Genomic DNA, 12078 nt, shown 5'->3' on the forward strand with positions numbered 1-12078 from the left:
AATGAAGGTCCTGTATAGGACATGGCTACTTACAGGAAGCCAAGGTGGTACAGGGGGCTATGGGGGGTCAAACAATTTGGTGGGTAAGTAGTCTTTTCCCACCTCTCCCTTTCTTTACTGCTCCTGTCCTGCTTCTGCTTCTTAAGGTCCACAAATAGGATTATCTGATGATATGTATGAGTAGTATGTGACTTTGACCCTTAAGTCAAAGGACTGTTAAGCAAATAGAGGTGTTTTCAGAATGGTACCCTGACCCTATCATGTGTGGTCTCTGCAGAGCTAGGAATACTGGAATTTGGATCCTGACCTGGTCACCTGAAACCTGCTGCCTCGGGTTCTTCCTGGGTCTGACTCCTCTGTAGACCCAGGTCCTGTCCCTGGAATGTGTGGTTGCTTACCTTGTTGTCCAGTGGTACAGCATCACATGCCCTACTCTCCATGGAACGTCTGCCAGAGTTGGACCTTAGAGTAAGCATTCCTCTCAGTCTTGGCCTGTTTTGGTCTCATCCTATAGCTGCCTAGGATCAGAGCAGAGAGGCAAACTGAGAAGTTGGAATGTCTGGGGGTGATTTATTCTTGAGGTAATGGTGATAGTGTATGTAAACTATGTAAAAAAGTAATAGTTGGTAATAGAGTGGTTTTGCTTTGGCCACCCAGTGTTGGTGGGGACATTACTTCTGCCTCGGTGTAGGAAATGGCATTCCTATTTCAGTCCAGGGATAGGAAAAGGGCTTGACAGAGTGGGCTAGCTTGGCAGTTCCAAAGGACAGTCTACAAAGTATCTTACAGTACTGAGTCTGAACAGAAATTGGGAAGTACCCAGATAGATAGATGTAAATTACTAACATAGATGTTCTGGAATAGAGCCATATGTTCAGTGTAATCATCCCTGAGCAGTAGGCTGGGGCAGGCTCACTTCCTTTGAAAAAAGTTTAACAAAGAAAAGCTTACATAACTTATTATTATGTCTCCCATCAGTGACTCTCCATTAACCAAAGAAATTTATCTGTCATTCTCTAAACAAAATAGAAAGAAAACAAACATTGTATCAAAGGCATTAATTTTTATATTTTCTAGTATGAAAAGGTGTGTGCCTTTCTGGAATATTAGAAGTTGATGAGTATTCCCCTACCGGTGGGGAGTAAACTAAAACACTAAAATGGCAGGACTGGAAGACAATTGAGAGCTACCCAATCTACTTTCACCTTGGGGAAATTAAATTTAATAACTATGAAGACCCTACTGCATTTGTGAGAAGAGCTGCCCTAATCCCCTAGAAGTGATAATTCTGCCTGATGTGTTGTGAATAGCCTGGGAGTTTCTATTGCAACTTCCATTGTCTGCGATGGTTATTGGCTAAAATGTTTTTGTTGTGCTGTTTTTATTTTATAGAGCCATTATGCTGACTCATGCTTTGCTTATGAATGTTAGTAACAACAGCTGTGAGCATTGCTTTTATAGATCCACATTGAGATCCTGCCTAGTTCTGAGGTTCTAACAAACATCTGGCCCCACCACCTTGCTGAGGGTCTGCTGACTCAAACTCCTAGCAGGAAGTGGGTCTTGTCCAGGTCATGGAATGAGTGCTTACGTTAGAGCAATCCAATTCTATGTCCTGTGCTTTCCCTCAGCTCTGGGACTTATTTGGTTTTGTTCTTCATCTACCACGTGTTCTAAAACGTAATTCTAAGTATCATGAACTTCTAGTATTATTTATTTTCCAGCTTTATTGAGATATAATAATCTTAATAAATTGAGATCTTAATAAATGTTATATAATATATGTTAAATAATATACATAAAATCTGAGTAAATTGTTTCAATTGACATGTAACATTGTAAGTTTAAGGTATACAATGTGCTGATTTGCTACACTTAAATATTGAGAAATGGGTTACCGCTGTGGCGTTAGTTAACAGCTCCATCACCTCACAAAATTACCAGTTCTTATTTTATTTATTTATTTTTTTATTAACATATAATGTATTATTGTTTCAGGGGTACAGGTCTGTGATTCATCAGTCTTATGCAATTCACAGCACTCACCATAGCACATACCCTCCCCAGTGTCCATCACCCAGCCACCCCATCCTTCCCATCTCCCCCTCCACTCCAGCAACCCTCAGTTTGTTTCCTGAGATTAAGAGGCTCTTATGGTTTGTCTCCCTCTCTGGTTTCATCTTGTTTCATTTTTCCCTCCCTCCCCCTATGATCCTCTGTCTTGTTTCTCAAATTCCTCCTATCAGTGAGATCATATGATACTTGTCTTTCTCTGATTGACTTGTTTCACTTGGCCTAATACTCTCTAGTTCCATCCACGTCATTGCAAATGGCAAGATTTCATATTTTTTGATGGCTGCATAATATTCCATTGTATATGTAGACCACATCTTCTTTATCCATTCATCTGTTGATGGACATCTAGGCTCTTTCCATAGTTTGGCTATTGTGGACATTGCTGCTATAAACATTGGGGTGCACATGCCCCCTCGGATCACTACATTTGTATCTTTGGGATAAATACCCAGTAGTGCATTTGCTGGGTCATAGGGTAGCTCTATTTTCAACTTCTTGAGGAACCTCCATACTGTTTTCCAGAGTGGCTGCACCAGCTTGCATTCCCATCAACAGTGTAGGAGTGTTCCCCTTTCTCCGCATCCTTGCCAACATCTGTCATTTCCTGACTTGTTAATTTTAGCCATTCTAACTGGTGTGAGGTGGTATCTCATTAAGGTTTGGATTTGCATTTCCCTGATGCCGAGTGATGTTGAGCACTTTTTCATGTGTCTGTTGGCCATTTGGATGTCTTCTTTGCAGAAATGTCTCTTCCTGTCTTCTGCCCATTTCTTGACTGGATTATTTGTTCTTTGGGTGTTGAGTTTGATAAATTCATTTTAGATTTTGGATACTAGCCCTTTATCTGATATGTCATTTGCAAATATCTTCTCCCATTGTGTCGGTTGTCTTTTGGTTTTGTTGACTGTTTCCTGTGCAGAAGTTCTTATCTTGATGAAGTCCCAATAGTTCATTTTTGCCCTTGTTTCCCTTGCCTTTGGCGATGTGTCTAGGAAGAAGTTGCTGCAGCCGAGGTCAAAGAGGTTTCTGCCTGTGTTCTCCTTAAGGATTTTGATGGATTCCGATCTCACATTTCGGTCTTTCATCCATTTTGAGTCTATTTTTGTGTGGTCCAGTTTCATTCTTCTGCATGTCTAATTTTCCCAACACCATTTGTTGAAGGGACTGTCTTTTTTCCATCTTTCCTGCTTTGTTGAAGATGAGTTGACCATAGAGTTGAGGGTCCATTTCTGGGCTCTCTATTCTGTTCCATTGATCTATGTGTCTGTTTTTGTGCCAGTACCATAATAAACTTACCAGTTCTTTATGGTGGTGAGAACATTTAAAATATGGTCTTAATACTGTATTATATGCAAAAGTTGCTAACTGTAATCACTGTTCATTAGGTCCCTCTAACTTATGCATCTTATAATAAAAGTTTGTACCCTTAACCCAAAATTTTCCCATTTTCCCCATGCTCCAGCCCAGGGTAACCACCATTCTACCCTTTGTTTCTACGAGTTTGGCTTTTTTAGGTTCCGCGTGTAAGTGAGATCAGACAATATTTGTCTCTTTGACTTATTTCACTGAGCATAATGCCCTCAAGGTCCATCCATGTTTTTGCAAATGGCAGGATTTCCTTTCTTATCGCTGAATAATGTTCCATTGTATATTTACCATATCTTCTTTATCCGTTTATCTGACAGACACTTACATAGTTTCTATATCTTGGATTGTTGTAAGTTTTTGTAAATAATGCTGCAGTGACCATGTTCATGTACTATTAAACTCTCACTTCATTAATGAAAGCTGACTTATCTATGAAAATCACTCATTTTTATTAAATCATTGATAACCATTGAACTCTGAACTTACTGGAAATCCTTTCCTCTTCTCAATCTGCTTTATACAGCATAGACTGCTATTTTCCTTGCCTTAGGAACTAACATTCTAAAAAACGAAATTTAACATAAAGGCCTGGTTATTTTGTCTTAGAAGTTCTCTTTTTATATGATAGGCCATTTATGGAGCAGGCCAAATAGAACCCCATATAATTTTTTTCCATTTTTACTTTGTAAAACCTTTTTATTTGGAAATATTTTTTAGACTGAAGAATTGAGTTCTTGTATATACTTCACCATACTTTCTGTAATGTTAACATCATATATAACTGTGGTACAAATATCAAAAATTTGAAATGGATTGGGACAATAGCAATAACTAAGCTGCAGAACTTACTTGGATTTTCAGTTTTCCCACTGTTGTCCATTTTCTCTTCCAGGACCCCATCCAGGACACCACATTACATTTAGTTGGGAAGAACTGGTGTCTACCAAACTGTGATAGTTCCTAAGTGTTGTTTTTTACACCCTTGACAGTTGTGAGGAATAGTGGCCAGATACTTTGAGAATGTCTTTCAGTTTAGTTTTTTTTTTTTTTTTTTTATGTTTTCTCATGATTAGGCTAAGGCTTTAGATTTTTGAGAAGGATATCACAGAGGTGAAGTACCTTCTCATTGCATGGTACCAGGAGGTACCTGACAACAATATGTCTAATTACAGGTGATGTTAATTTAAATCACTTGGTTAGGGTAGTGTCTTCTAGGATTCTCCACAGTAAAGTTACTATTTTTTTCTAATTCTATATTCTATCTGTTAGAAGTGAATCACTAAGATCAGCCACACTCAAAGGAAAGCCGAATTAAGTTCAGAATTTATGGGTATATGTTAAAATCAGTACAGTAATTAATATATATTTTATGGGAAAGATTTTAGATGATTTCAAAATCAACAACATAATTTGTAAGGCCCAAAACAAAGTGTGGTGCCCCATGTTCAAAATTATTAGAAAATTTCAAGATGGAAGCAGCAGAGAAGAAACCAACTGTGAGCCCTTCTGAGCATGGAAGACTGCACAACTGCTCAGGTTGCATGCCCAAAAGAATGGTCCTGAGATTATTCAATAGCCTGTTGGTCCTTAACTTGCCCACTAATTATAGCATTCATTCATGGATCTTCCCCTAGAAATGATTACTGTGGTGTTTGAATAGCAACTTTTTCTCTTGTTCCTTCTATATTGATTGGAATTCCTCTGTAAGGAAGTCCATATCATATGGACTCCTGGATATTTATTTTATTCTTTGCATTATAACAACATACTCTTATTTGCTCAGGTTATTTCAGCTTTAGACATTGAGCGCTCTTTCAGATTGACTCCTCTGTCTCTTTGAAATGCTTCTATCTGCTTTTGTTGTTGGAAACAACTTCTTTGGTATCACAAGAGGCTTCATGTTGCTCGTGTATTTTCCCTGACTCAGCCATTTCCCCCAAGGATCCTTGTTTCCTTTTTACTGGACGATGGGATATAGAAAACAGGATCTGGGTGCTGCGTGCGCTCCTTGCCACTGGAGTGTCACTGCTCCTAGGCTCTCGGAGTGGGTAGAACTTGGAAATGTATGTATATACACTAATCCATTGTGCAAACTTACCTGTGTTTTTATGTTTCCCTCTCTGTATTTATGAAAAGAAACATGAACTTCTTTGACTCCGGTCTAGCACCACAAAGTTAGCTCTAGTATTCACCCTTTAATTGTAGCTCTTATCTTTCACAGTGAGAAACTTGGGTCTTTTTAACTACACACATTTACTCATTTTTCTTAGTGCATTTGTAATTGTTAATCTGTACTCCTGTGAGACTGAATTTACCAGCTAGACTTTAGTGTTTCTATCCAATGTAGTCTGTTCTTTATCACTGACTAGTTTTTATTATCAGTGGATGTTGAACTTGGTTAAACCTTATCTTAATAGATGTACAAAAAGTGTATTCTTCTGTAGTCTGTTAACATGGTGAATTACATTGATATTTGAATGTTGAGCCAGTCTTAAATTCCTGAGATAAACTCCACTTGGTTGTGCCATGTTAACCTTTTTATGTGTCGCTGGACTTAATTTCCTAATACTTGTTGGTTTTTTCCCTGTGTTCATGAGGAACACTGGTCTGTAGTTTTTTTCTCATAATGCCTTTGTCAGGATTCAGCAGTAATGGAATTCCTTTTTCACCTGAAGAAAGATTCCATATATGGAATTTTTTCTTTTTGTTGATATAAAATGAGGTAGTAAAATGATAAAAAAAAAATACAGTGAAACTACAAGTAAGTCTTTTTTGACTGAAGTGGAAGTGAAGATCTCTTGATCCTTGTTCACCTTTCTCTGTTTCCTGGTGAGATGGATGCTTTCTTCTCCCCTCCATATGTGACTTGATACCTACAGTGTGCTCCAGGGCCAGTGCCAGTTTCTGTCTTGTTGCTGAGGCTGTGCCAAAGGTTCCAGCAAGCCTGGGCTCAATTTGCATAGAATTTTGCATGCATGTTAACGAGTGGAGGGAAATGGGGAAAAAAGTATTTGGAACAGGCACAAAGTTCAGTGAACTTTTCCCTTGAAATTATCAGCATGCTTCTATTATACACAGAACAATAGAAAAGTCCTCATTAGACTAGCAGAACTGAGGCATATTCCCACTACTTGCATTCCAGGCTCTTAATCTAGTTCATGAATTACCCTTCTTTCATTCTCTTGGAGGAGAAATGGAAGGAAATCGATTGTAGGATAAGACCAACTTTGTTCTGAATTTGGAGTTTACTACATTGATTTATGAAGTATAATTACTGAAATATAAATATAGTGAGCATTTGTTGAGAGGGGTTCCTTTAGTCACTGTTTATTGTGCTTTTCCCAAATACCTCATTCCACTTGTACTTGCAAATGGGGGAGATGCCACAGTCCTAAGAAAACAAAATTACTATATGAAATACAAATTTTAATGCAAATGCCGTATTTGATGAGGCACAGTTATTGTGAAAAACTTCTTACCTTCCCCACAAAGGCTGTTTTTAGGTCTGTATGGAAAACTTATTTCCCAAGATCCAGACTGGTGGAAACTATTACACAGGCAAATTCTAGGGAATCATTTCAAGCATATTCTCAAATGCAGCTAGCCATTCTCCTGGGCCTCTCTTGGTCTTTTTATCTTTCTGTCTTCATAATTGCTTTGTAAAATTCTTTGTTTTCATTCATCCCACCCCTCCAAGCTGTTGACGTCATGTTGACACAGGGCTAAGTATCAAATCGTAGATGCTGTAGTTTCTTGCTGATATGACTTACCTTTGCCTTTTGGAACAAGTGAGGGTTGATTTGGGGGCAGGGAGTGGTCGGGCAAGGGCACAGGAAGAGGAAATTGAGTCACTAGTGTCTTTCTGGGCCTGTTGATTGGATTCTGGAACAGACAGAAGCATCTAGTAGAACTATTTGAGAAGTGATATTGACCTGTTGTGAACATTACCACTCTCAGAAGTCTGGAGAGAGGAGCCATGATGGTGTTTTGAAGGAGGGGACAGTCATCCAACGGTTTGGTCATAGTGAATACTTCTTAGATTTGTAAGATGGACTTTTGTAACTGGGTGGCCATAGACATTTTCATGGTAAATAAAATATTTTTGGTTCTTATCTTGATGGAATACAGAGTAGTAATATATGCACATTCCAGGTTGATGTATTCCTTCTTCTGTTTGGCATTATTTGTCTTGCCTTGAGTAGGTGTGTGTGCACATGTGCAAAATTTGAAATGGCAAATGGATGTCCTTAAGGAGAAATTTATGTCATTATTTCCTCACCAGGGAAAATGAAAGAAAGAACAAAGCTGAGAATAACCTGGATTTTAGATTTAGTAAGTGGCATGAACTGGGAGATACAGGTGACCCAGTTGTACCATGTTAGCATTTTAACGTCAAGGAAGTAATTTAACTTCCCTGTGTCTTGGTCCTCATAAATAGAGTGAGGGGATTAGGTACTTGGCCTTATAAAATGCCTGCATCATTGACTAGCACATAGTTAATTATCATCATCATCATCATCTCTTGAACCAGATAGAAAATGGAGGCACGGCTTGAAGAAGGACAAAGTCAGCCTCTGAGTTTGGGAATTATGATACAGTGAGGTAGGAATGCAGGACGTCGGCTTTCTCACTTGGAAACCAGCAGAGATTTTTGATTCACATGTTGAAGGTGTGAAGAGAAATGACACCAGAGCTAGACATGTCCTTTTTCAGGAGGCACTGAGGAAAATCACTGGGCATTGAAATGTGTCCAGTGATAATTCTTCTGTTGTCAGAATAAAATGCCAGGGAAGTCCAAGATCAAAGGAGATAATATGTACAAAAGCATATTTTGAGGATATTCTTTGTTTGCTTTATCATCAGTATGATGATACCTTCATCAGCACACCTTCTGGGCCATACGTTTATCTTTGTGTTTATGTACCTGTATCATTTAGATAAATTCACATGGAGTCACATGCACAAATCCTTTTTTTTTTTAAGATTTTATTTATTTAAGAGAGAGAGAGCATAAGCAGGGGGAAGGGCAGAGGGAGAAGCAGACTCCCCACTAAGCGGGTAGCCCAAAGTGGGCCTCCATCCCAGGACCCTGGGATCATGACCCAAGCCGAAGGTGGACACTTAGCCAACTGAGCCACCCAGGCGCCCCAATACATGCATATTTCTAAAGTTTTACAAAAAACCTGTTTCTATTATCATCACCTAAATCAAGGTAGAGAACACTGTCTAGCACACTTGTGTGCCCCCTCCCAGTTGTTACCTACCGCAGAGATAAATGCTGTTTGGATTATCATCATAGATTGGCTTCATGAAGTAAGAGATTTTAACTGAATATTTTCTTCCTAACATGTTAGTATTGAGAAAATAAAAACAAGACACAAAAATGTTTAGCTGAACAATAGCCAAACTGTGGAAAGAGACTAGATGTCCATCAACAGATGAATGGATAAAGAAGATGTGGTATACATACACAATGGAATATTATGCAGCCATCAAAAAATGAAATCTTGCCATTTGCAATGACATGGATGGAACTAGAGGGTATTATGCTAAGCGAAATAAGTCAATCAGAGAAAGACAAGTATCATATGATCTCACTGATAGGAGGAATTTGAGAAACAAGACAGAGGATCATAGGGGAAGGGAGGGAAAAATGAAACAAGATGAAACCAGAGAGGGAGACAAACCATAAGAGCCTCTTAATCTCAGGAAACAAACTGAGGGTTGCTGGAGGGGTGGGGGGCAGGAGGGATGGGGTGGCTGGGTGATGGACATTGTGGGGATCGTATGTGCTATGGTGAGTGCTGTGAATTGTGTAAGACTGATGAATCACAGACCTGTAGCCCTGAAACAAATAATACATTATATGTTAATAAAAAAGGAAACTAAAAAAAATGTTTAGCTGAGACAGAAAAGAGTGAGTTCTCCGATTATATTTACTAACAGTTAACTTCCTCCTTATACAAAGTAAATGCTTGTTCATAAGGTTAACTCATTTCTTACCACTCCTGTGAAAACACTTCTCCCATTGTGTGGGTCAGGCTACAGTACTCTGATTTAGGCAAAGTAGAAAGTAATTGGAAGATGGCTGGAAACCCAACTCAAAAGAGCGAGGAACCACAGTCAAAGTCTTGTCTTGTTGCCAGTGGAATCTGGGTTTGGTGCTGCTGCTGGACTGTGTGGCTGATTCCCTTTGCAGTCACCCCTGCTCATGCCATGAACAATCTTTCTGACCTCTGGGTCTTTATGTCACTCACCCCAAATTTAGAATCTGAAATGGGACATGATGAGCTAACCCTAGGACATATGACTGCCAAAGACCAGTGTAGGAAATGTCCATTTTTATATCGTGAGGTAGGGTCTCGCCTGCCATGAAGACCCAAATAATGGATGATTTGCTAAAAAGAGGAAGAGGTTTGGATGTCATTCAGACAAAAAAGAAACCGAGCAAAACCGAAAAGGCAAACTGTCTACAGTACCTCAAATTTGACTTCTGTTATTTTAAAGCCTTTATTTCCTGCAAAAAGAAATTTTATCTAGAGGTCACAGCACATCTAAAGTATTAGGTGTTAAGTAGCAGATTCCATGTACCTTCAGGACAGAGCACTATTATCTCAATATGGTATTCACTTGTGTGGGGGAACTATTAACAGAGCTCTGAATACTTCTCTCCTAGGAGTAATGCCTTGAGTTTTCAAGTAAAATTGTCTAGGTGTCATTTGTCTTGCATAGAAATATGCTGGCATTTAAAGAAATCTTCCCCTGTCCTGTAACTGAGTGGTGACATGTGCTAATCATAGTTGCCTCTTGATGTGTTTGGATGGTATCAGCTACCAGGACTCAATAGAGGGGCAAACAAAGATGAGGTGTTACCACCTTCATTTGTTACAAAGAGGGAGGAGGATAATCTCTTCTGATATAAACTACAGGCTTATTTTGGAATGAAGGCTCATCATTTAATTCACTGCCTTTTATAAGTTAAACACGATTAAGAGGAGGGCTGTTTTGGGGTGTTTTTGTTTTTAATGACAAGCTGTGATGAACCAGGCACCTTTGATCCCTTAACGTGCTCACATAAACAGTTATAGCTCTCAGTCAAGAGTTGTTGGTTTCTTCGCTTTGGTGGCAAGTCTTGAGAATTCTCTGACAATTATGAGTATAGTGGCTATGTCATTGTACACTATTTTGAGCGCTGAGGGCCTGTTTGGAGATCCAGCGTTGTTCTTTCTCATGTTTTTGTAGTAGGAGTCTCCATGGTTATCCAAACTGTTGTCTGGATTTTGCTTGTGTTTATTTTGTTTGAACCAAGTTGGGGTTGGTAATACTTACTACTGATGTAATGAGTTGGACTACTTAGCAACTACTACTTAGGGTCCTGTTCACCCAGTGTTGCTGGCCGTCTCTCTGTCCCTTCCACCCTTCCCAGTGATGGCAATCATGTGCCTGCATTTATTTCAGTTCTCTTTGTTAAGGAAACACCATTGCTCTCTTAACTGGCCAACCCCAGCCGTTGCAGGTTCTTGGTTATGTTCTTGAAACTTTTCCAGAGTGCATGTTTTTCAGCCCTGTCCATAGTTGCATCATGGCTTCATTATGAACATAATTTGAAGGACTGTTTGATGGCTTTAGAGAAGTCTGCTTCAGCTAAGTTAATTCAGCTTAAAATATTAAATATTTCTTAATATTAGGGGAAAAATCTGAATTCTAATCATGAATAATTATAAAGCCAATGTTGAGGATGTAAAACTTATTACTAAAAGATACTCTATACTTCCTGTGCTCAGAATTTCTAAATGTTTCCCACTATAAAAAGCACACTGTTGTTGTTACGAGTGACCTGTTCATATACCTTAAGCATATTCTTTATTTGGACAGTCAGTGAATCTAGAACATTTATTGAGACAGAGGATACCGAATGAGGTGTAAGAAAAAAACCCAAAACAACAACAAAAAATCACTGAAAAATTAACCCAAGCAGATGTAAATGAACATAAAGGGACTGCATATTCATAGTTTGTAGTTCTACTCAACTTTGAAAGTGCAGGCCGATTTTCACATTAATGTGACAGATTATTTGGTGTGCTTGATTTGTCCCCATCCTGGATCCTAGCTGAAGGTGTTTTTTTAATTTTTTTGTTTTCTTTTAGGGTGAGAAGCCTTACTTTATTTATTTAATCCTGGTATAATTAACATACAGTGTTTTATTAGTTTCAGGTGTACAATATAATGATTTGATGGTTCTATACATTACTCAGAGCTCATCATTACAAGTGCACTCCTTAATTCCCATCACCTATTTCACCCATCCCCCCACCCACCTCCCTGCTGGTAACCACCATTTTGTTCTCTATACTCAAGACTCTGCTTTTTGTCTTTTTCCTTTGTTCATTTGTTCTGCTTCTTAAATTTCATATATGAGTGAGATCATACAGTATTTGTCTTTCTCTGACTCACTTAATTCACTTAGCATTATACCCTTTAGATCCATTCATATTGTTGCAAATGGCAAGATTTCACTCTTTTTTTTCAAGTTTCAGATAGTTATTAATCAGTGTAAACCCCCAACACAATATACCAACACGATTTTGTGCATTCAAAGGGGAAATAAGTCCTGGATAAGTGGAACGCTATGCA

The 12078-nt window shown here is 38.7% G+C and overlaps 1 protein-coding gene across 7 annotated transcripts in view; it reads left to right on the top strand.

Annotated features, from left to right (window-relative positions):
- ARHGEF28 (Rho guanine nucleotide exchange factor 28) overlaps positions 1-12078 on the top strand; it is a 321591-nt gene that overhangs the window by 91925 nt on the left and 217588 nt on the right. The window lies entirely within an intron of this gene.

This window comes from Zalophus californianus, chromosome 5, assembly GCF_009762305.2.
Source record: "Zalophus californianus isolate mZalCal1 chromosome 5, mZalCal1.pri.v2, whole genome shotgun sequence".
In the NCBI taxonomy this organism is placed as follows: domain Eukaryota; kingdom Metazoa; phylum Chordata; class Mammalia; order Carnivora; family Otariidae; genus Zalophus; species Zalophus californianus.